The sequence below is a fragment of the Mytilus trossulus genome, chromosome 4 (assembly GCF_036588685.1).
Source record: "Mytilus trossulus isolate FHL-02 chromosome 4, PNRI_Mtr1.1.1.hap1, whole genome shotgun sequence".
NCBI lineage: Eukaryota > Metazoa > Mollusca > Bivalvia > Mytilida > Mytilidae > Mytilus > Mytilus trossulus.
The window spans coordinates 41,537,611-41,562,922 of record NC_086376.1 but is presented as its reverse complement, the minus strand read 5'-3'; the positions used below and the strand labels follow the sequence as shown (position 1 = coordinate 41,562,922).

Genomic DNA, 25,312 nt, shown 5'->3' with positions numbered 1-25,312 from the left:
TTTTCCTGTATGACATGTAAATTATTAAAACAAGATAATGTAGAAATATTTTATGAAATTTTAAATACATGTACACTAAAAGACTTACTCAGACTTTCAACACTATGTATCATTATAAAAGTAGGGAGATTATTTTTCCAAATTAATGATTCATAATCAAGAACATAATGCTGCTTCTTTCAAGTCAAAAATGGTATGTGAAAAATGAAATAGGACATTATGTACATAGTTGATGTTGCTTAGTCTAGATTGAGAATGAAAACCATCTTTGGTATGTTACTATGTACAAACAGAGGAACAACTCTACACAATTATGGCCAGTAAAAAAAACATCATTAGGTAATGTCTAAAACATTGACAGTAAAGTTATATATTTATCATGATCATTGTATAATATTTCTCACCTTATAAAATCTGCAATTTTCTTTAGCTGCAGCATTCATACTGTGGCAAGACTCTGCTGCAATTTTATTTTCCACCAACCCTTTACCCAGCTGTGAAGTAACAATAACATCTTTTTTCAAATAGGAATCATACATCACTTTCCCTTTACTATTAAAATATAAAGAAAAAATCTGAACTCTGTGTTATTAAAAATTGTTAATACTATGTGGAACTTTATAGAATAGCTAGAATTTTTTTCTCACATTTTTATTTTTAGCTATGTATCATAAAAACATGTTTTTACGGACGAACAGACATATGTACAGATGAACAAACTTACACATCAATATGTATATCTCCTTAATATTTAGGGTACATGTATAATAAAATGCATGTTTACATAAAGCAAGACTACAAAATCTTTGTAGTTCTGGTTAAATATTCTTTGATAGATTTTATTTGGCCATTATATGTTAAAGATTATTAAAGTGTTCTAGAAGATAATGAGCAATATCATGAATCTTATATTAGTTGCTTCACATTATTTATATTTGTATTATGTTTTTCAATCCTTTTCATACTCTTGCCATTACTGAGGAAATGCAAAATATTGCAAGGCATGCTGGTTATTAGAACTTTTGAGAATAAAAATAATGTATAAAAAATAAACTTTCCAACTTTCACCATTGACTCCATTGCACACATGGTCACCAACAAATAATCTTTGTCTTTTGAGTTGTTGGCCATAAGAGACTCAATGTCTTTTCCCTGCTTTATCCCTTTGTTCTGGTGAGGTATGAAATTTGATTCTTTTGGATACCTGTATCAGAAATGTTAAAGCAAAAGATCTGATTTTTAAAAATTGTGTGGTGGGGGAGGGGGAGGGAAGGATCACTGCTAAACAGCAAACAAAATTATAAGAATTTGTCAGAGAACACAAATTCATTGCTTTTGAAAGTTATAAAGGGACTTAAACAGTTAATAATAATTATTCCATGATTGTGTCCTGCAACTGTAAAAAGTTGATCAATTTCATTCAAGCCATTAAAGAGGGTTGTCATTTAATGATCTTCCATTAAGACCTGTTGCAACATATTGCAATAAAGATTAAGTTAATTCAATTATCTCCCTTGAAATATTTTAAAACCACAATTATGTTCCATTGTGCACATTTGCAATTGCTTATTGTAACATTATAAGTAATGTTTCATCAATAACGATCATGCAATTTATGAGGAGTTGTGTTTACAAGTCCAGTGTTGACACATATTGCAATATTAAACTTAGAATAGTTCAATTATCTCCATTAAAATATTTTGGACTATCCTTATTTCCCTTTATGCCCTTACAAGACATATAGAGGGTTTGACGGACAGATAAAAATATATCATTGCATTTGTTCGGCAATTTTAACTTTTGATAGCTGCAAATTGATTATATCAGATGGCCTTATATAAAAGATATCTTCATCCTCAATTGTAATCTGAAAGAAACATCTCAATGTGTAAATTGAACTAATGCAAAAGCAACTTACTTCAGTGATCAAGTAATTAACCTGTACAGGAACTGCAACCATGCAAATGTGAATCCCATACTGGTATATAAGATGCAAATTGCTGTAATTTTTTTAAATGATATTAATGTATTCTAGAAATAAGTAAATCATATAACATGAAAACACAACATTTCAAAACTTTGATCAATCAACAATTATCACATAAATTGAGTTATCTCCCATATATCAAAGCTTGTAGAAATAAACTTGTTTCATAGTTTTATTGTATGAATGATATTTTATATAAGTCTTAAAGAAAAATATAGGATAATTAAATATTATACAGATAGCAATATTGTGTTTCAAAAATATTTTCGAACTCAGGCTTTGCTCATTGTTGAAGGCTGTACAGTGACCTATAGTTGTTAATGTTTGTGTCATTTTGGTCTTTTTGTGGTAAGTTGTCTCATTGGCAATCATACCACATCTTCTTTTTTTATATTTATAGTTTACAAGTATTTCTATTATATATTTCAAGAACCAAGCAGGATATAATAATAACAATGAATGACTATCTTGTAAGGCACTATTTCTACTGTACAGACTATCTTGTAAGGTACAGTTTCTACTGTACTGAGACTGACTATCTTGTAAGGCACTGTTTCTACTGTACTGAGACTGACTATCTTGTAAGGCACTGTTTCTACTGTACTGAGACTGACTATCTTGTAAGGCACAGTTTCTACTGTACTGAGACTGACTATCTTGTAAGGCACAGTTTCTACTGTACTGAGACTGACTATCTTGTAAGACATAGTTTCTACTGTACTGAGACTGACTACCGTATAGCGGGTTATTTTCGCTGGGTGTAAATTTTCGCTTATTTTCGCGGATAGAAAAAAATCGCCAAAATAAATTCCGCCAAATTAAAGGTGTACATGCAAAGGTATTAATAAAAGTTTTCATCCGCCAAAATAACAACCGCAAAAATATTTCGTATACCTTGTTCAATGAAAATCGCGAAAATTTACACCCACAAAAATAACACGCTATACGGTATCTTGTAAGACACTGTTTCTACTGTACTGACTATCTTGTAAGGCACTGTTTCTACTGTACTGAGACTGACTATATCTTGTAAGGCACAGTTTCTACTGTACTGAGACTGCCTATCTTGTAAGGCACTGTTTCTACTGTACTGAGACTGACTATCTTGTAAGGCACTGTTTCTACTGTACTGAGACTGACTTTCTTGTAAGACACAGTTTTTACTGTACTGAGACTGACTATCTTGTAAGACACTGCTTCTACTGTACTGAGACTGATTATCTTGTAAGGCACTGTTTCTACTGTACTGAGACTGACTATCTTGTAAGGCACTGCTTCTACTGTACTGAGACTGACTATCTTGTACGGCACAGTTTCTACTGTACTGAGACTGACTATCTTCTAATGCACAGTTTCTACTGTACTGAGACTGACTATCTTGAAAGGCACAGTTTCTACTGTACTGAGACTGACTATCTTCTAATGCACAGTTTCTACTGTACTGAGACTGACTATCTTGTAAGGCACTGTTTCTACTGTACTGAGACTGACCATCTTGTAAGGCACTGTTTCTACTGTACTGAGACTGACTATCTTGTAAGGCACAGTTTCTACTGTACTGAGACTGACTATCTTCTAATGCACAGTTTCTACTGTACTGAGACTGACTATCTTGTAAGGCACTGTTTCTACTGTACTGAGAATGACTATCTTGTAAGGCACTGTTTCTACTGCACTGAGACTGACTATCTTGTAAGACACAGTTTCTACTGTACTGAGACTGACCATCTTGTAAGGCACAGTTTCTACTGTACTGAGACTGACTATCTTGTAAGGCACAGTTTCTACTGCACTGAGACTGACTATCTTGTAAGGCACTGTTTCTACTGTACTGAGACTGACTATCTTCTAATGCACAGTTTCTACTGTACTGAGACTGACTATCTTGTAAGGCACTGTTTCTTCTGTACTGAGAATGACTATCTTGTAAGGCACTGTTTCTACTGCACTGAGACTGACTATCTTGTAAGACACAGTTTCTACTGTACTGAGACTGACCATCTTGTAAGGCACAGTTTCTACTGTACTGAGACTGACTATCTTGACATGTTTTTAAAGGCACTGTTTCTACTGTACTTAGACTGACTATCTTGTAAGGCACAGTTTCTACTGCACTGAGACTGACTATCTTGTAAGGCACAGTTTCTACTGTACTGAGACTAACTATCTTGTAAGACACTGTTTCTACTGTACTGAGACTGACTATCTTGTAAGGCACAGTTTCTACTGTACTGAGACTGACTATCTTGTAAGGCACAGTTTCTACTGTACTGAGACTGACTATCTTGTACGGCACAGTTTCTACTGTACTGAGACTGACTATCTTGTAAGACACTGTTTCTACTGTACTGAGACTGATTATCTTTTAATGCACAGTTTGTACTGTACTGAGACTGACTATCTTGTAATGCACAGTTTCTACTGTACTGAGACTGACTTTCTTGTACGGCACAGTTTCTACTGTACTGAGACTGACTATCTTGTAAGGCACAGTTTCTACTGCACTGAGACTGACTATCTTGTAAGACACTGTTTCTACTGTACTGAGACTGATTATCTTTTAATGCACAGTTTCTACTGTACTGAGACTGACTATCTTGTAAGACACTGTTTCTACTGTACTGAGACTGATTATCTTTTAATGCACAGTTTGTACTGTACTGAGACTGACTATCTTGTAATGCACAGTTTCTACTGTACTGAGACTGACTATATCTTGTAAGGCAATGTTTCTGCTGTACTGAGACTAACTATAACTATCTTGTAAGGCACAGTTTCTACTGCACTGAGACTGACTATCTTGACATGTAAGGCACAGTTTCTACTGTACTGAGAATGACTATCTTGTAAGGCACTGTTTCTACTGTACTGAGACTGACTATCTTGTAAGGCACAGTTTCTACTGCACTGAGACTGACTATCTTGTAAGGCACTGTTTCTACTGTACTGAGACTGACTATCTTGTAAGGCACAGTTTCTACTGTACTGAGACTGACTATATATTGTAAGGCACAGTTTCTACTGTACTGAGACTGACTATCTTGACATGTAAGGCACATTTCTACTGTACTGAGACTGACTATCTTGACATGTTAGGCACATTTCTACTGTACTGAGACTGACTATCTTGACATGTAAGGCACTGTTTCTACTGTACTGAGACTGACTATATCTTGTAAGGCACAGTTTCTACTGCACTGAGACCGACTATCTTGACATGTAAGGCACATTTCTACTGTACTGAGACTGACTATCTTGACATATCTTGTAAGGCACAGTTTCTACTGCACTGAGACCGACTATCTTGACATGTAAGGCACATTTCTACTGTACTGAGACTGACTATCTTGACATGTAAGGCACATTTCTACTGTACTGAGACTGACTATCTTGACATGTAAGGCACTGTTTCTACTGTACTGAGACTGACTATCTTGTAAGGCACAGTTTCTACTGTACTGAGACTGACTATCTTGTAAGGCACAGTTTCTACTGTACTGAGACTGACTATCTTGTAAGACATAGTTTCTACTGTACTGAGACTGACTACCGTATAGCGGGTTATTTTCGCTGGGTGTAAATTTTCGCTTATTTTCGCGGATAGAAAAAAATCGCCAAAATAAATTCCGCCAAATTAAAGGTGTACATGCAAAGGTATTAATAAAAGTTTTTCATCCGCCAAAATAACAACCGCAAAAATATTTCGTATACCTTGTTCAATGAAAATCGCAAAAATTTACACCCACAAAAATAACACGCTATACGGTATCTTGTAAGACACTGTTTCTACTGTACTGACTATCTTGTAAGGCACTGTTTCTACTGTACTGAGACTGACTATATCTTGTAAGGCACAGTTTCTACTGTACTGAGACTGCCTATCTTGTAAGGCACTGTTTCTACTGTACTGAGACTGACTATCTTGTAAGGCACTGTTTCTACTGTACTGAGACTGACTTTCTTGTAAGACACAGTTTTTACTGTACTGAGACTGACTATCTTGTAAGACACTGCTTCTACTGTACTGAGACTGATTATCTTGTAAGGCACTGTTTCTACTGTACTGAGACTGACTATCTTGTAAGGCACTGCTTCTACTGTACTGAGACTGACTATCTTGTACGGCACAGTTTCTACTGTACTGAGACTGACTATCTTCTAATGCACAGTTTCTACTGTACTGAGACTGACTATCTTGAAAGGCACAGTTTCTACTGTACTGAGACTGACTATCTTCTAATGCACAGTTTCTACTGTACTGAGACTGACTATCTTGTAAGGCACTGTTTCTACTGTACTGAGACTGACCATCTTGTAAGGCGCTGTTTCTACTGTACTGAGACTGACTATCTTGTAAGGCACAGTTTCTACTGTACTGAGACTGACTATCTTGTAAGGCACAGTTTCTACTGCACTGAGACTGACTATCTTGTAAGGCACTGTTTCTACTGTACTGAGACTGACTATCTTCTAATGCACAGTTTCTACTGTACTGAGACTGACTATCTTGTAAGGCACTGTTTCTTCTGTACTGAGAATGACTATCTTGTAAGGCACTGTTTCTACTGCACTGAGACTGACTATCTTGTAAGACACAGTTTCTACTGTACTGAGACTGACCATCTTGTAAGGCACAGTTTCTACTGTACTGAGACTGACTATCTTGACATGTTTTTAAAGGCACTGTTTCTACTGTACTTAGACTGACTATCTTGTAAGGCACAGTTTCTACTGCACTGAGACTGACTATCTTGTAAGGCACAGTTTCTACTGTACTGAGACTAACTATCTTGTAAGACACTGTTTCTACTGTACTGAGACTGACTATCTTGTAAGGCACAGTTTCTACTGTACTGAGACTGACTATCTTGTAAGGCACAGTTTCTACTGTACTGAGACTGACTATCTTGTACGGCACAGTTTCTACTGTACTGAGACTGACTATCTTGTAAGACACTGTTTCTACTGTACTGAGACTGATTATCTTTTAATGCACAGTTTGTACTGTACTGAGACTGACTATCTTGTAATGCACAGTTTCTACTGTACTGAGACTGACTTTCTTGTACGGCACAGTTTCTACTGTACTGAGACTGACTATCTTGTAAGGCACAGTTTCTACTGCACTGAGACTGACTATCTTGTAAGACACTGTTTCTACTGTACTGAGACTGATTATCTTTTAATGCACAGTTTCTACTGTACTGAGACTGACTATCTTGTAAGACACTGTTTCTACTGTACTGAGACTGATTATCTTTTAATGCACAGTTTGTACTGTACTGAGACTGACTATCTTGTAATGCACAGTTTCTACTGTACTGAGACTGACTATATCTTGTAAGGCAATGTTTCTGCTGTACTGAGACTAACTATCTTGTAAGGCACAGTTTCTACTGCACTGATACTGACTATCTTGACATGTAAGGCACAGTTTCTACTGTACTGAGAATGACTATCTTGTAAGGCACTGTTTCTACTGTACTGAGACTGACTATCTTGTAAGGCACAGTTTCTACTGCACTGAGACTGACTATCTTGTAAGGCACTGTTTCTACTGTACTGAGACTGACTATCTTGTAAGGCACAGTTTCTACTGTACTGAGACTGACTATATATTGTAAGGCACAGTTTCTACTGTACTGAGACTGACTATCTTGACATGTAAGGCACATTTCTACTGTACTGAGACTGACTATCTTGACATGTTAGGCACATTTCTACTGTACTGAGACTGACTATCTTGACATGTAAGGCACTGTTTCTACTGTACTGAGACTGACTATATCTTGTAAGGCACAGTTTCTACTGCACTGAGACCGACTATCTTGACATGTAAGGCACATTTCTACTGTACTGAGACTGACTATCTTGACATATCTTGTAAGGCACAGTTTCTACTGCACTGAGACCGACTATCTTGACATGTAAGGCACATTTCTACTGTACTGAGACTGACTATCTTGACATGTAAGGCACATTTCTACTGTACTGAGACTGACTATCTTGACATGTAAGGCACTGTTTCTACTGTACTGAGACTGAATATCTTCTAATGCACAGTTTCTACTGTACTGAGACTGACTATATATGTAAGGCACAGTTTCTACTGCACTGAGACTGACTATCTTGTAAGGCACTGTTTCTACTGTACTGAGACTGACTATCTTGTAAGGCACAGTTTCTACTGTACTGAGACTGACTATATATTGTAAGGCACAGCTTCTACTGTACTGAGACTGACTATCTTGACATGTAAGGCACATTTCTACTGTACTGAGACTGACTATCTTGACATGTAAGGCACATTTCTACTGTACTGAGACTGACTATCTTGACATGTAAGGCACTGTTTCTACTGTACTGAGACTGACTATATCTTGTAAGGCACAGTTTCTACTGCACTGAGACCGACTATCTTGACATGTAAGGCACATTTCTACTGTACTGAGACTGACTATCTTGACATGTAAGGCACTGTTTCTACTGTACTGAGACTGAATATCTTGTAAGGCACAGTTTCTACTGTACTGAGACTGACTATATCTTGTACGACACTGCTTCTACTGTACTGAAACTGATTATCTTGACATGTAAGGCACTGTTTCTACTGTACTGAGACTGAATATCTTGTAAGGCACAGTTTCTACTGTACTGAGAATGACTATATCTTGTAAGGCACAGTTTCTACTGTACTGAGACTGACTATATATTGTAAGGCACAGTTTCTACTGCACTGAGACTGACTATCTTGACATGTAAGGCACAGTTTCTACTGTACTGAGACTGACAACTTGTAAGGCACTGTTTCTACTGTACTGAGACTGACTATATCTTGTAAGGCACAGCTTCTACTGTACTGAGACTGACTATCTTGACATGTAAGGCACATTTCTACTGTACTGAGACTGACTATCTTGACATGTAAGGCACATTTCTACTGTACTGAGACTGACTATCTTGACATGTAAGGCACTGTTTCTACTGTACTGAGACTGACTATATCTTGTAAGGCACAGTTTCTACTGCACTGAGACCGACTATCTTGACATGTAAGGCACATTTCTACTGTACTGAGACTGACTATCTTGACATGTAAGGCACTGTTTCTACTGTACTGAGACTGAATATCTTGTAAGGCACAGTTTCTACTGTACTGAGACTGACTATATCTTGTACGACACTGCTTCTACTGTACTGAAACTGATTATCTTGACATGTAAGGCACTGTTTCTACTGTACTGAGACTGAATATCTTGTAAGGCACAGTTTCTACTGTACTGAGACTGACTATATCTTGTAAGGCACAGTTTCTACTGTACTGAGACTGACTATATATTGTAAGGCACAGTTTCTACTGCACTGAGACTGACTATCTTGACATGTAAGGCACAGTTTCTACTGTACTGAGACTGACAACTTGTAAGGCACTGTTTCTACTGTACTGAGACTGACTATATCTTGTAAGGCACAGTTTCTACTGTACTGAGACTGACTATCTTGTAAGGCACAGTTTCTACTGTACTTAGACTGACTATCTTGTAAGGCACAGTTTCTACTGTACTGAGAATGACTATCTTGTAAGGCACAGTTTCTACTGTACTGAGACTGACTATATATTGTAAGGCTCAGTTTCTACTGCACTGAGACTGACTATATCTTGTAAGGCACAGTTTCTACTGTACTGAGACTGACTATCTTGTAAAGCACAGTTTCTACTGTACTTATACTGACTATCTTGTAAGGCACAGTTTCTACTGTACTGAGATTGACTATCTTGTAAGGCACTGTTTCTACTGTACTGAGACTGACTATCTTGTAAGGCACAGTTTCTACTGCACTGAGACTGACTATCTTGACATGTAAGGCACTGTTTCTACTGTACTGAGACTGATTATCTTGACATGTAAGGCACTGTTTCTACTGTACTGAGACTGACTATATCTTGTAAGGCACAGTTTCTACTGTACTGAGACTGACTATCTTGACATGTAATGCACAGTTTCTACTGTACTGAGACTGACTATCTTGACATGTAATGCACAGTTTCTACTGTACTGAGACTGATTATCTTGACATGTAAGGCACTGTTTCTACTGTACTGAGACTGACTATATCTTGTAAGGCACAGTTTCTACTGTACTGAGACTGACTATCTTGACATGTAAGGCACTGTTTCTACTGTACTGAGACTGACTATCTTGTAATGCACTGTTTCTACTGCACTGAGACTGACTATCTTATAAATAAGGAGATAGACCAGTCTGTTTATACAAAATTTCTGTTCACACCTGTAAAAGGTCACCCATGGTCAATCATTGATCTCCTTGCCAAGTTTCAAATGAGAAATCTGTAAGGAAATGAAAAGGTAAGTGGTAAAAAAAATATGCCCACTTTTACTGTAACAATCTGAAGTTGTTATTAGCTAGTGGAAGTTTAAGTTAAATAATGATTTGAATAACACTTTATACTGTGGATCCATTTATTTTCACAGGTATCAATTTTTGTGGATTGCTAAAAACTTGCTTTTCCATGGATATTTGATTTTTTGGTTAAGCCAATCTCTGTATACAGACCTTATTGAAAATACTTTATTTGTTGAACAATTGAATTTGTGGTTTACCTGTTCCCACAAAACACACGAAAATTGGTATCCAACGAATAATAATGAACTAGTACTTCATGTAAACAATTTACCAAATATTTCCTAGGATCATAAGAAACTTTGATTTGAAAGAAATATTTGGCATGTGAACCTTTTAATAATCTTAACCAATTATTAATGTTTTGATACCTTAGTCTGAAAACTTAACTTACTAAATGGAATATGGTAGTCAGTTTTCCATTCACACAGATCTTTAGGTAAAAACTGGTATTGTCAAACGCTGTAGTGACCATATAACATGGCTGTCCATCCTCATAACGGTAGAATATATTCATACTGACCAAGTACATACTCTCTCCTGATATATCTTCTAATACATATAGCTGGAAATATGAAATGAGATGTCAAGAATAAAATTGAGAAAAGAAATGGGGAATGTGTCAAAGAGACAACAACCCAACCATAGAATAGACAACAGCAGAAGTTCACCAAAAGGTCTTTAAGCAGAGTAAATTTTTTGCACCTGGAGACTTCCTTCAGCTGGCTTCAAAACAAATATATATACTAGTTCAGAGATAATGGACGTCATAAAAAACTCCAAATTATACACCAGAAACTAAAATTAAAATCAAACAAGACTAACAAAGTTCACAGGCTCCTGACTTGGGACAGGTGCAAAAATGTGATGGGTTGAAACATGTTTATGAGATCTCAACCCTCCCCTATACCTCTAGTCAATGTAGAAAAGTAAATGCATAACAATAAGCAAATTAAAATTCAGTTCAAGGGAAGTTCGAGTCTGACGTCAGAAGATGTAACAAAAGAAAATAAACCAAACAACAATAGTACATAAATTACAACAGACTTAACTAGCAGTTAGCTGAAATGCCAGCTCCAGACATGTATGCTAATGATAAAGCACAATGTAAGGCAAAGGTGACTTTGTATGATATCTGAAGGTCACTTTTGATTTTTCTATAATATGAATCCCGAAAAAATTACATTCACTATAGAAAAAGAAGAAAGTATTTACAGATACAATTAAGATATGGATACTTTAACTACAACAGTGAAATATATAAAAAAAAATGTTTTAAATTAGTGAAAATCAATGATTGTTATAATTTAGAGCAATACTCACTTAATCATAACTGATCCAACCAGTGCAAACTGTTGCTTGGTTCTTAAAAACAAACAATGTCAACATTTATCTTTTCATTGAAAACTATAATAAACTGCAACCTGCCTGACAAGAAAATTAGGTTTTACATGCATGCAGGTTCTTTTGTTGTTATTGGCTTTGAACGAGCTGTCAGTCATTGCAATGTTACATATTTGTTTTTCATTAATTTTTTACATTACTTTGGCCTTTAGTTTTCTTGTTTAAATTGTGTTGAATGTTGTACTTTAACATATGTATAATTTGTTTCTTTTTACAAATTGTGACTTGGTTGGAAGAGGTGTGTCATTGGCACTCATACCACATTTTCTTTTATCTGTTATTTCTTTGAGAAATAAGACAATACAGAAAATAATATGTTGTCAGTACCAGTATAAAAGATCTTACATACATTTTTCTGGATCTTGATGATTATCTCAACCAGTCAGCATCTTTACAATTTTCATGTGATCCAAAAATATGTGGTACAATTCTTTGTAACTACAAAATAAGAAACAAATAGTTAATGTAACAAATTTAAAAAAAGCCTTCCAACTTTTATGGGCCATGTATGTAATCTTCAATCATGGATTCATGCATCTACCTTTCAATTCAAAAAAAAGGGTCCCTAACTTTCTATTTTTTCAATGTCTGCCTTTTATTCTAAGAGGGTGGTAAAGGGGGGTACTGAACACGGAAACACGTGAAATAGAAATTGCAAAAACGTTGCACGAAAAATAAAATCGGGAAAAGCGAAGCACGAGGAATGAAATCCTTAATTTTAGGGAAAAAAGTACCAGAAATTGCTCAGTCGTTCTTTAAGATTATGTAGCCTTTATTAATGAAAATAGAGACCCTGCAGTCAACTTTACGCATGCCGCGGCGCTACTTGCATCTTATTTGGAAAAAAATAGTATTCATAGTAGTTTGATGGGCTTCATTGATAAAATACATAATTGCAAATGTAGAATGGTAACAAAATACATCAATTACTATAAGATTACCCAAATTTCAGCAGGTATTCAGTCGGAAACCAGGATGAAATAGAACAAAAGAATCGAAGTTCTTTGTTAGAGAAGGCAGAGACATGTATACACATATATGTCTCTGGAGAAGGCGATAAATGTTTACAGTATTGTTATTTTGTGACAATTTGTTTAAAAGTTAATAGAAACAAACAAAATTGCAATTTTCTTCTCAATTACGAAGTGTTTTATTCTAAAATCACCATTTGCATAAGTTTTCAATTTATCTAGTACATAGATAAGCAGAACAATTAGATATCAAGTCCACGACATGGGTATCTTCCAAGTTGGATGAAAAAAATGCATAACCTCCGATTTTTTGAAAAAATTACCACGGACGGAAAACATATCAATCTATTAGTTCAGTAATTTTTGTGTTTGCCCTTCCATTATGTGACTGAATAAAAAAATCCAAAAAATAGTTAACAATTGTATCGAAAAGAGAAAATCGAGAGCACCTTTTTATGTTAGGGCTTGTTTGAGTTGAGTATTTTGTCTTGATATCGTACAAAGTAAGAATATTTCATACATCGTCTCGCTTCCTATTCTATCATTTTTATACAGTAAAGCTACACTTTTTAACACACAAAAATAACACTACTAAAAAATGAAATATATGGGTCAAGTGAAATACCTATCTAATGAGTCACAAAAACAGAGAAAGTGTGTTCGAATAGCTATTTTTTTTACTGAAAGTACTTGACGACAGTCTTTCAAGTTGGATGATGAAAATGCATATCTTCGAAAAGTTCTAATTTTTTGTGTGTGATAACTAGAGTTTTAAGTCTTCATACACTTAAAAAATCTAGTCTGCCCTTCCACGAAATATTTAATTAGAATTTTTTAAATGTTTATGAATTTTCGAAAATTCAACCTGACAACCAATCAGACAATAGTTTTAAGTTGAATCAATGCAGACAAGATCATTAACTGATGCTCATTAGCTAGTTAATACATTTGTCTTTTAATATTTAACTGACATATAAGGATCGTAATGGTGCAATGTGGATAAATTTATTGGTTTCCAAGAGCAGTATTGGTAGCGCGTCATTCCTACAATGGCTTCCGTTTCTAGGAATGTGAAAATGAACTGGCGTAATGGGGAGATAATTTTGACGAAGTAGGATCCTGACTGTTAAAGAATAGCTAGAATACCAAAATTTCTATTTTTTACTCACTTTTTTATTTAAAACTATGCAGAATAAAAACATGTTTATAAAAAAGTGTATGTTACGTCAACTTCAACATAAATTCCCATACACAAAAACTTTAACCTGGTACATGTACAGGGCAGATGTAGGAATAAACAAATACATCAGCAGATGGATGGAAGCAGAGACCACCATGACCAGAAAACATAACTGCTATCAGAATCTGTCCATTTATATAAATATTAAAAACAGAATGAGTTAACTTAATTACTGGTAAAGTGTGTTCAAGTCTTCTACAACTAAGGTGTTGCTAGAGATTTAGCATCTTCTGATGTACCACAAAGAAAATGATGAGAATTGTTTGCCATTTTTTTTTAGCAGGAATACCACCATGCAAGGTGCACACATTTATTGGATTCCATTTCTTGAATCTGAAAAAAGAGTCCAAACGTGACAGGAGAAATCCTAGAATGGTGCAAATGCAATTCATGTAAAGTGGCAGGACATTTTAAACAAGAGTAAACACAGACCAGTGTGGATACTCTGGATAGTACCCAGAATTCTTAAGTATTGCAAAGCAATATATAGTCCCTTAAGTACTGGTTGACAATTTCTTGTACTAAAACAAATTTGAATTTGATTTGTAACTTGCCAACTATAAACCTGGTATCAATTCAATATCTTTAATAGATATAGGAAGATGTGGTGTGAGTGCCAATGAGACAATTCTCCATCCAAATAACAATTTAAAAAAAAGTAAACCATTATAGGTCAATGTACAGCCTTCAACACGGAGCCTTGGCCCACACCCACCAACAAGCTATAAAGGGCCCCAAAATTATAAGTGTAAAACCTTTCAAACGGGAAAAACAACGGTATAATCTATATAAAAAAAAAGAGAAACGAGAAACACGCATATATTACATAAACAAACGACAACTACTGTACATCAGATTCCTGACTAAGGACAGCTTGATTACAAAAGTGTTGAAAAAGTGATTTTTAAATCTGCGTTATTTTCAAAGTGATGTAACTCTGAAGACAAAAATCATCAGACTGTCATATTTAAACAATGTTCCAAAAATCAAATCCAAGCATGCCTATATTCATAAAAATTAAGACTTATGGAATTAATAAGTTTGCTCAGATCCTGTGCATAGGAATTAGATAAGGCCAAATGAAATATATACATATGTAGAGTTGTTGAGAAATCTTTTAGTGTTTGTTGAGATGAATAAATTTCACCTACACTATTCTGGTCCTGAATATGCATCTGACTTACAGCTTGCCACTGGATGTTCATAAACCAGCTGTCTAGCCATATATTTATCCATCTTAAAAAGGGCCGTAATGGGGTACTTTCATGAAGATTAACAGTAAAAACTAGATGCCATTGAGATGGGAGCCATCTCTGTGGGCCCCGCTGTCAATAACGTGGGGTAAATAAGTTGTATGGATATGAAGCATTATTTGAAGTTATTACATAGTCTCATGTGTGATTTTATTCTAAGATTTTAAGTTAAAACTGATAAATATTCTCAACTTACTTTCATAGTATAATAGTGATATGACTGCATGATGTGATCTCATTGTTGAATACTCTAAGATGAATTCTGGATATATGGATTGATGTTTGAACAATATGTTTAAAGGTGCTGCCCAATTGATATTTGTCACATATTTTTAGAATTATGCCTTCAATATATTATGACCCACCAAAAAAGAATGCCAATTAAATGTTAAAAAATGAAAAATTGCTGAGGGGCTTCAACTTTTTGAAAAATATGGATTTTACTTTAAGAAAATATAACACAAAGAGCGGACACGATCTTCACCACAGGACACGGGGTTGTCAACTGAAACAAAAAGTTTTTTTGACCTTGACCTTTGACCTAGGAAGTTGTACATACATCATGACACACACTCTGGTGGTGGTTAAAATGGATGTAAAGTATAAACTTTGAAATTATAACGGTTATCTAGATATGGAGCGGACACGATTTTCACCACAGGACACGGGGTTGTCAACTGAAACCAAAGTTTTTGACCTTGACCTTTGACTTAGGAAGTTGTACATACATTATGATACACCCTCTGGTGTTGGTTAATAATAATGTTATGTATTAAGTATAAAATCATGACGGTTATCTAGATATGGAGCGGACACGATCTTCACCACAGGACACATGGTTGTCAACTGAAACCAAAGTTTTTGACCTTGACCTTTGACCTAGGAAGTTGTACATACATCATGACACACCCTCTGGTGTTGGTTAAAATGGATGTCAAGTATAAACTTTGAAATCATAACGGTTCTCAAGATATAGAGCGTACACAATCTTCATCTCAGGACACAGGGTTGTCAACTGAAACCAAAGTTTTTTTACCTTGACCTTTGACCTAGGAAGTTGTACATACATCATGACACGCCCTCTGGTGGTGGTTAATAAACATGTAAAGTATAAAGTATGAAATCATAATGGTTCTCTAGATATGGAGCGGACACAAAGTTAAAGTGTTATGGACGGACAGACGGACGGTACGACAGACGGACGGACGGACAGACTGATCACTATAGGGCGACCCGCCTTTTAGGCGGGGCCCTAATTATTGCCAATTGACATTAACAGTAAATTTTGGGAGTATGACTATAACATTTACAATTTCTTATAGATGATATAAACATCGATTGATTTTGACGAATCCCATTAATTTTTCTCCAAAATGATTGTTACAATAATTGTTTGAGACCAGAGTCTGACAAATCATGATAAAAAATATTTTGCTAGATAATCTTGCACAGAGATCATGCACGGAGTTGAGAAGCAGTATCCAAAAATCATCATGTCTAAATGTTAGCTTGCTGGTGGAGTTTAGCAAACATATATCATTATCATTATATATCCTGCTATAAATTTTGCATGTACCTACACACTTGTCATGCTGGTTACTGAAAACTGTCTGAGTGTCGAGTCATCAGTCGTCACAGTGACACGTATAGTTACTACTACTCTCTAGCCTAGACTAGGTTTATATGGTATGAAAAGTTCAGATAAATCACAATTTTAGTCATATAAATGTTATCGAGTCACAGGAAATTTTAACCAATTTGACCCTTACGGTAGCCGAAAATGACTGTTTGACGCCTGACGTACACTAAAGGGCATTACTACCCTCTTCAGGTAACTAAGGATTTTCTTACCCCAGGAGTAGATTACCTTAGCCGTATTAGGCACAACTTTTTGGAATTTTGGGTCCTCAATGCTCCTCAACTTTTCACTTGTTTGGCTTTATAAATATTTTGATATGAGCGTCATTGACGAGTCTTATGTAGATGAAACGTGCGTCTGGTGTAAAAAATTATAATCCTGGTACCTTTGATAACTATGAACCACTTGGTTAATCATCAATTAAAAAAACATAAATAAACTTATGAAGATTTTTTAAAAGCCTAAATCAATGTAGCAGATGTCAATTATTTTTCCAGTCACAGTTGAGTTAAAAACAAATTTTGATAAAATTTTACCTATTTGCACTAGTATCATCATCAAATACATTCACTGGGACATCTACTTCCATACTTTTCTCAGTTGATAATTGTATCAGATTTTTAATTCTAGCATGATCATTTCCTTTATATACCTGGAAAATAAATAAACACATTAACCAAAAGACTCACATTAACTAATAGTCCTATAACATATGACTTCGCATTCTTATTCAATTTTTAACTTTTTTTTATACTGATATTTTCATTTTTTATTTTTTTTGAAAGTGGCACATTGATAGTAAAAAGAAAATATCAGAACAGCAAATAGAAATAGTGAATAATGCCCCCCGAGGTCATATGTTATAGGACTAATTAACTAAAAGACTCTTATAAAGAACCAGGTCTAAGCCTTTGTGTAAGGTGAGCTAAAATTAATGTACTCATCTGATTTTATCATCTATGTAATGGGGTCACTCTTTCCTCACCAAAATACATATTAACCCGCAAGAGAATTACTAGTGCTAGATCAGACAATATTTTCTAATAAAAACTCAAAATCTCTGAAGATAAGTTTTGGTAAGAAGGAGGTACACCACTAGTTCATGATCCCATTGCTCTCTATGTTTAATTCCTCCATTTCTAGCAGACACACCTCTTTTATTTTTTAAAAGTTCAAATAAAGTGGCAATCATTGCATGTCAAAGTAACACTTTATGGTGTATTAAATTGTACTGAAAAAAATGAACCTACTTTTAATGCTTTATAAGAAAGAACTGGTTCCCGGAACTTTGGATGTACCAAAACAGGTACTTCAGATCTGACAAACAGACCAAATGTACCCTCTTTTTAAAATTTAGTGCAGATTTTTTAATATTCAAAATTAGTCCAAAAGTAATCTATAATGATCACCAGTCCTTCAGCTTTCCTAAATATTCTACAGATTTTGAAAGTTACACTCACTGATCCTTGAAATGACTGACAGAAAGTTAATAAATTAAGTAATAATTAAGTTTTCACCCCCCTCCTTTTCCCAAAACCCTTCAAAAAATTTCATAGGTGTTGCATACAAATTCAATGTAAGGTTTAATTATATATAGGACAAACAAACATTGATGTATATACTCACATTATGTTTATGGAGGATTTGACAGATAGACAAATATATCTTTGAATTTGTTCGGCAATTTTAACTTTTGATAGCTGCAAATTGATCATATCAGATGGCCTTATATAAAAGATATCTTCATCCTCAATTGTAATCTGAAAGAAATATGCCAATGTGTAAATTTAACTAAAGCAGAAGCAATTTACTTACTTTAGTAATAAAATAATTAACCTGTACAGAAACTGCAAACATGCACATGTGAATACCAAACCGGTATATAAGATGCAAATTACTATAAATTTTTAATATGATTTTAATGTATTCTAAAAATAAGTATATCATATAACATGAAAACACAACATTTCAAAACTTTGGTCAACCAAAAATTATCACAAAAATTGAGTTATCTCCCATATATCAAAGCTTGTAAAATTAAACTTGTTTCATAATTTTATTGTATGAATGATATTTTATATAAATCTTAGAGTCTTAAGAAACCTAAAATTAAAAAAAAATAATGCATATGTATTTTTTATAACTCAACAGATAGTTTTCATTATAAAACTTATGTACATATATTTTTTTCTGAAGAAAATTCTTTAATTTGCATACCTGCCAACTTTTCAATATGCCCATGGGGGTTTTGCGTGCAAAATAACTGTCATAGTTCTAAAAAAAAACATCAAGGGGTCCTGCAAATACATGAAAATGTTATTTTTTTGCCTTTTATAAGCCTAAAGTCATTGTAAAATTAATTGTTTTGTTTAAATTGTGGACAAAATTGCTCTTTCAAAATTTCAATTCGGGAGCCTCCATGGGGTAAATCCCCTGCAAATAGTGATCGTTGGCATGTATGAAATTTTGTTTATATTTAGAAGAAGTTTACTTTATTTTAATTGCTTCCTTCCCCGACGTATTTTCTGCATGCAAAGTCACCTCAGTGTGACCCATCTCGTAAAAATCTGGTGATTGCAATCCGTATGGATTTCCTTAAAATAAACTATTATCTGATTGTACATGTTAAACACGTGCTCAATATCCATGCCTTTTTTGTTGAAAGTTGACAAACAGGTGACAATTGTTAAACTTTGGCTTCAAAACACAATCTTTTATTACCTGCCATATTTTTGAAAAACAGTGACCAATTGGAAAAAACTTGAGGATTATACCAAATTTATGCAAACAAAATGATAAAATTGTGCACAGAAGACGTAGTTTATGATGTTTGTATGCATTGGATTAAGAATTAGAATTGCATTATTTTTCAGCATTTGACTTTAAAGAAAAATATAGGATAAATACATATAGCAATATTGTGTTCCAAAAATATTTTCAAACACCAGTCTTACAGTTTACAAGTGTTTCTATTATATATTTCAAGACCAAAGTAGGATATAATTAAGGTATAAATGTAATAAAGAAAAATCCCAAAAGTTTAGTGAATGAGTTTGTGGTGCAATTAAAATATTTGCAGATAATGTATACCTCCCATATTTTAAATGGGCATGAGTAAAAATGTAAGGGGTCTGAAATCAATACAAAACTGTTAGAAAGGGGAGATAATTTACTGATTAGAAATATAATTTACTCTCAGATCATTGATGAGTTTTACATGCCAATAAATAAATATAAATTCTACTTTTGTCAACTGTTATCCAACAATTGCAAAAAAACAAACCAACACTATTATAAAAGATGATATTCTAAAATAGTTTCTGATTTTACTTGATAAACATAATTAAGGACATTTTGTTCTTGTATTCTAAAGGATTGTAAGCAATCTTTATATAAAAACAGTAATGGTGCAATGAAAATGAGCAATACACAAAATAGATATGTGAATCAATCTTAATAAGGGGATTAAACATTATTTAAACATTTTGAATTGCTTTATGATTATTTTTTTTCTATTAAGTAAATCTTACTTACATGAGATGGCTTTAACTCTAATCCATCAATGTCCAAATTCCATATTCTGTGGAATGGTGGTATCTGTGTAATTTTGTCTTGAATAACAACTTGAAGGATTTACAAAATATATCTAAATAGTTCTTGATCCTGTATAATATACAATAATTACATAGCTATGAGGCCTACAAATCTTTTACAGTGTTATTTTATATATAATTCTCTAATTCTATGGAAATTTATATCCCTTTCCAAACCCATTGTATAGGTGTCATACCACCAATTACTCCCTCAAATTTAGAACGTATGTGAAAAAAGGCCTACTCGGACAAAAAATAGTGCAATTGATGTCATTGTTAACCTAAACTAACCAACAAATTTGCAGAAATTATACATCTGTTGAAAGAGAAATATATTAAGACCATTTTGAGCCCAATTTTACCTGTCTAGGAGTTTGCATTTAAATTTGAGAATTAATGTGCTCCATGGTATACTAATTTAAGATTTCCAGAAAACCAGGAGTTATTTTAAGTGGTACCTCCTTTCCGGAGCTCTCTTCTTTCTTATATGATTTTGAAAGTATGTTGAAAATTGGCATGCAGAAAGGTGACACCTGTACAATTCAGGATATACCTAGCTTCTATGAAGTTAAACTTAAGGTAAAATATTTAGAAAGCTGTGAAAATTGCAAAATTTGGTTGAACAGGCTTTTAATTGGTGGTATGACACCTTGTATAAAAAAAAATAATCACTTGGGACAGGCACATGCATAAAAAGTTGCAGGAAGTTTCTATAGAGCCTCAAAATAAACATTGAAATGTACTGTTACATAACATTAAGCATCCACATACACAATGTTATTACTGTGAACCACCTGGCATTACTTTTCAGCAAATTGAAGAAAACATAAATCTATAATATTAAACATGTGTCCTACATTTGTGGGATTTAAATGATCAAAGTGTAACATATGCTACCTGACAACCAACAACACTTGACCCTTCATCAATACTAACTTTCATATCTTTGTCAGTTATCATGTTTTTTCCTGAAGCCACAACAGTTTTCATCTTTGTTCTCATGTGGGCAATTTTAGATTCACAACAAGATTTTCCAGTCTGTGGTTAACTTTAACTGTATTCTTTAATGTTAATACCTGTAAAAGAAATAATATTGGCATTAAATATCATGCATGCAGTTGTTTTCTTATTTTGGGCTTCTGAAGTAAAAATAAGGGGGATAAATGATTAAAATCTGACAATATAAGAAATAATTAAGATCGGAAGATGCAGCAACTATAAATTTGCTTTACTTTAAACTATGCATGTACATGTAATACATGTAAGATAAAAATGTCTTAAAGATTGTTATTAATGCAATTAATGCTACTTAGTGAGTATGGCAATAATTAGAAATTGTATTCTGATATCTGATACAAAAATCAGTATGAATTGCAATAATAAATCTTGCATTTTTGTCCATTCTTCAAAAATCACAATAATGAATGCATGCGATAATATCTGAATTAACAGTATCTAGCTATATCAAAACTAGTCTATCAGTTGAAATAAAGATTCCTAATAAATCTGGAAAAATCAATCAATTTAATGTTTATCCCACAAAAATAAGAATAAACATTATGTGGTCAGAGTTATCTCCCATTGACTAAATGTAAACTTGCAAATACCAGCCAAATTTGGAAGTTTCAGATATTGAACTCAACCTCGAAACTCAAAAAAAGAAAATATGTCAGGAAATTGATTCCTGGAAGCAAGCAGTTAAAATAAAATAAACTGTGACCCATAGATGTTAATTCCTGTGTCATTTGGTCTCTTGTATAGAGTTGTCTTATTGGTAATCATACAACATATTTTTTATACTTATATTTATTGTTGCTTAAGAATGTGGACTGACATGCAAATACCACATACAAATTACCTTGATTTAGGTGCCTTTACAGATACAAGCTGGTTAAAGCTTTCATTTGACTGTCTAGATCCAAGATCATTTAAAGAATTACTTCTACCAATCAATTTTTGCACTAAATTATTCAATTTAACCTTTAAACCTTCAATCATGTGATCCCAAAATATGTGGTACAATTCTTTGCAGCCCAATCTTAATGTCATCTTCTTTGTCACATCCCTTAATGGCATACATAAAGCACCTCAATATATATTGTTTTGTTTCATTCTTTTGCAATTCTTTGTAACTACAAAATAAGAAACAAATAATTAATGTAACAAATTTAAAAAAAGTCTTCAGACTTGTATGGGGCATGGATAAAGTCTTCAATCATGGATTCATGCATCTGACTTTCAATTTTCAAAAAAAAAGGTCCTAGTTTCTATTTCTATTCTAAACTTGATATAGCCTCTCTAAAACTATTTGATTGTTCCATAAGCCATGAAGATTACTCATAACTATATACTAATAGTTCTTTCAATTTTCAATGTACATGTAATGTTTGTGAATTCAGTTAACACAAAGATCTTTATATCTCTTTAAACAACACAAAATTGAAATTTCATTGTAAAGTTTTTTTTAGAGTTAGTAGTCTTCACAGATCAATATAATAAGATCTATATGTATGATTTGATTTAGTAAAAGATTGGGCTTAAGCCTTGTCATAGTCATACTTGTAAAACTAAAATTAATTTGTACAAATACCTCTTTGAAATATTACACAAGCTTGTTGATTTGTCTTCACATGGTTCTGGCCATCTTTTTTCTGAAGGTTTCCAAACTCAACTTCAAGTCTGGCTCAGATGTTGCTGCATCATTATCAGTATTTATCGCTATTTTGTACATTTTTACTTTGATCTTTTTTTTGTGATTATTTTCATATCATGCTTATTGCTTGAGATGGAAACATTATCGCTAGAAACTAAGGAGGTCATGTGGCGTTGCTAACGAAATTGACATTGAAACTGACAACGTCGTCATAGGTAAAATAGCGATAAACAGATTATCATTGGTCATCTCAACTGTACCAGCTCAAGCGAGAAAATCAATCTCGTTGAGATAATCAATGATAATCTATAAATATGACTGAAAAGAAGATTGAATAATAATTATAAACCTACAAAAAAGACAACACAAGAGCGGTCAAGATATACAACGGCAAGCATATTTCTTTATTTGGAAAATAGTGATACCTGTTAAATGTGCCTAATTATCTAATTACATGTAGCTAATGTAAATAAAGCAACTTAAATAAATATAAACTGGACTTGTACATGACATTGGTATATGTCATAAAAGTGTAAGAATAAAATCCAAGTTTCCTGTAAAAATCACAAAATGATCACCTTTCAAATTTGAGAGTATATTTGAAATAAGAATTATTTCCCTTTATATGATATTTTCAATTCATTTTTGGGAACTCATTTAATGAAATTGTATTTCAAAATTCTTTTATTGAATATGAAGCATACCATTCATTTCACATACATCATCTTTTAATCTGTGGGCCATGAACACTGCCACATCTGCCTCCATGAATTTACTAGACCCATGCCAAATCAAATGACACTGATGCTCCAGAACTGTCTCTTTTCTGTTTTGATGGAACTCACAAATCTTACATGTCTTGCTTCTTAAATCGAATGACAGCACATTTTCTGTCTCCTTTCCAATAAAAGTTGCATGTCCTGAAAGAATTAATATAAAAGGTATTACATGATGCAATGATAAATTAACAGTTAAGTAAATATTGTTATTAAGTTTAGTTTCAATTTGAATAGGGGTGTGAGTTAATGGATATTTTAATGAAATGTTAACAGATATAATATAACAGATATTAATATGACAAACAGATACTGATAATAAAGAGCCTGTAGTTCAGTGGTTGTTCGTTTATATCTGTCATATTTTCTTAATAAATTGTTTTATTATTAATTATGTCTTTGGTGTCTTTATTTGAATTGTTTGGTATTTTTCATGTTGGATATAAGTTTTTCTCATTGTTGAAGGTTTTATAGTTGTGTAGCTATAATTGCCAACTTCCAATTCATGTGAGCTCTGGTGGACAGTTGAGTCACTGGCAATTATGTACAATGTAACACATCTTACTTCTATAATGTATACAAAATGATGGCAAAAGTTCACCTTTTTGCTATACATGTAATTGAACCAGGTAAGTTAAAGAGATCTAGCCTAGGGAATGAATAAAAATAAGTATGGGGAGACATTTCTTTAACTACAACTTCTTTATATATCAAACTAAATTCTAAAATTAATTCTTTGTCCAATCAAGTTACTTTAATTAATAATTGATTCAGCAAAATTTAACAAAATACAGTAATTAAATCATAAATGTCAGACACTAAATTATATAATAATGTCTGAAAGAAAAATAAAGAGTATGAATTAGTAAAATTGTTTAAATGACAGGGTAGGGGGCCTATGTAAAGTAAACTATACTCAACTTTCAATTTTCTTCTTCTGTACGCTTTCTCTACAGCATCTGAAAGAAAAATAAAGTGTATGAATTAGTAAAATTGTTTAAATGACAATATAGGGGGCCTATGTAAAGTAAACTATACTCAACTTTCAATTTTCTTCTTCTGTACGCTTTCTCTACAGCATCTGAAAGAAAAATAAAGAGTATGAATTAGTAAAATTGTTTAAATGACAGGGTAGGGGGCCTATGTAAAGTAAACTATACTCAACTTTCAATTTTCTTCTTCTGTACGCTTTCTCTACAGCATCTGAAAGAAAAATAAAGAGTATGAATTAGTAAAATTGTTTAAATGACAGGGTAGGGGGCCTATGTAAAGTAAACTATACTCAACTTTCAATTTTCTTCTTCTGTACGCTTTCTCTACAGCATCTGAAAGAAAAATAAAGAGTATGAATTAGTAAAATTGTTTAAATGACA

The 25,312-nt window shown here is 33.5% G+C and overlaps 1 long non-coding RNA gene across 2 annotated transcripts; it reads right to left on the bottom strand.

Moving 5' to 3' along the window:
- Positions 1–394: 394 nt before the first annotated feature.
- Positions 395–25,312, bottom strand: LOC134715314 (uncharacterized). 2 transcript variants are annotated; one of them, XR_010106655.1, is made up of 8 exons: positions 23,868–25,312; positions 23,101–23,481; positions 22,369–22,642; positions 21,408–21,586; positions 20,452–20,580; positions 18,544–18,677; positions 17,454–17,569; positions 395–494 (listed from the first exon to the last, which is right to left on the bottom strand). It is a non-coding gene; the product is annotated as an uncharacterized LOC134715314 (long non-coding RNA). The 2 variants fall into 2 exon arrangements; XR_010106656.1 differs by having other exon boundaries at positions 22,491–22,642.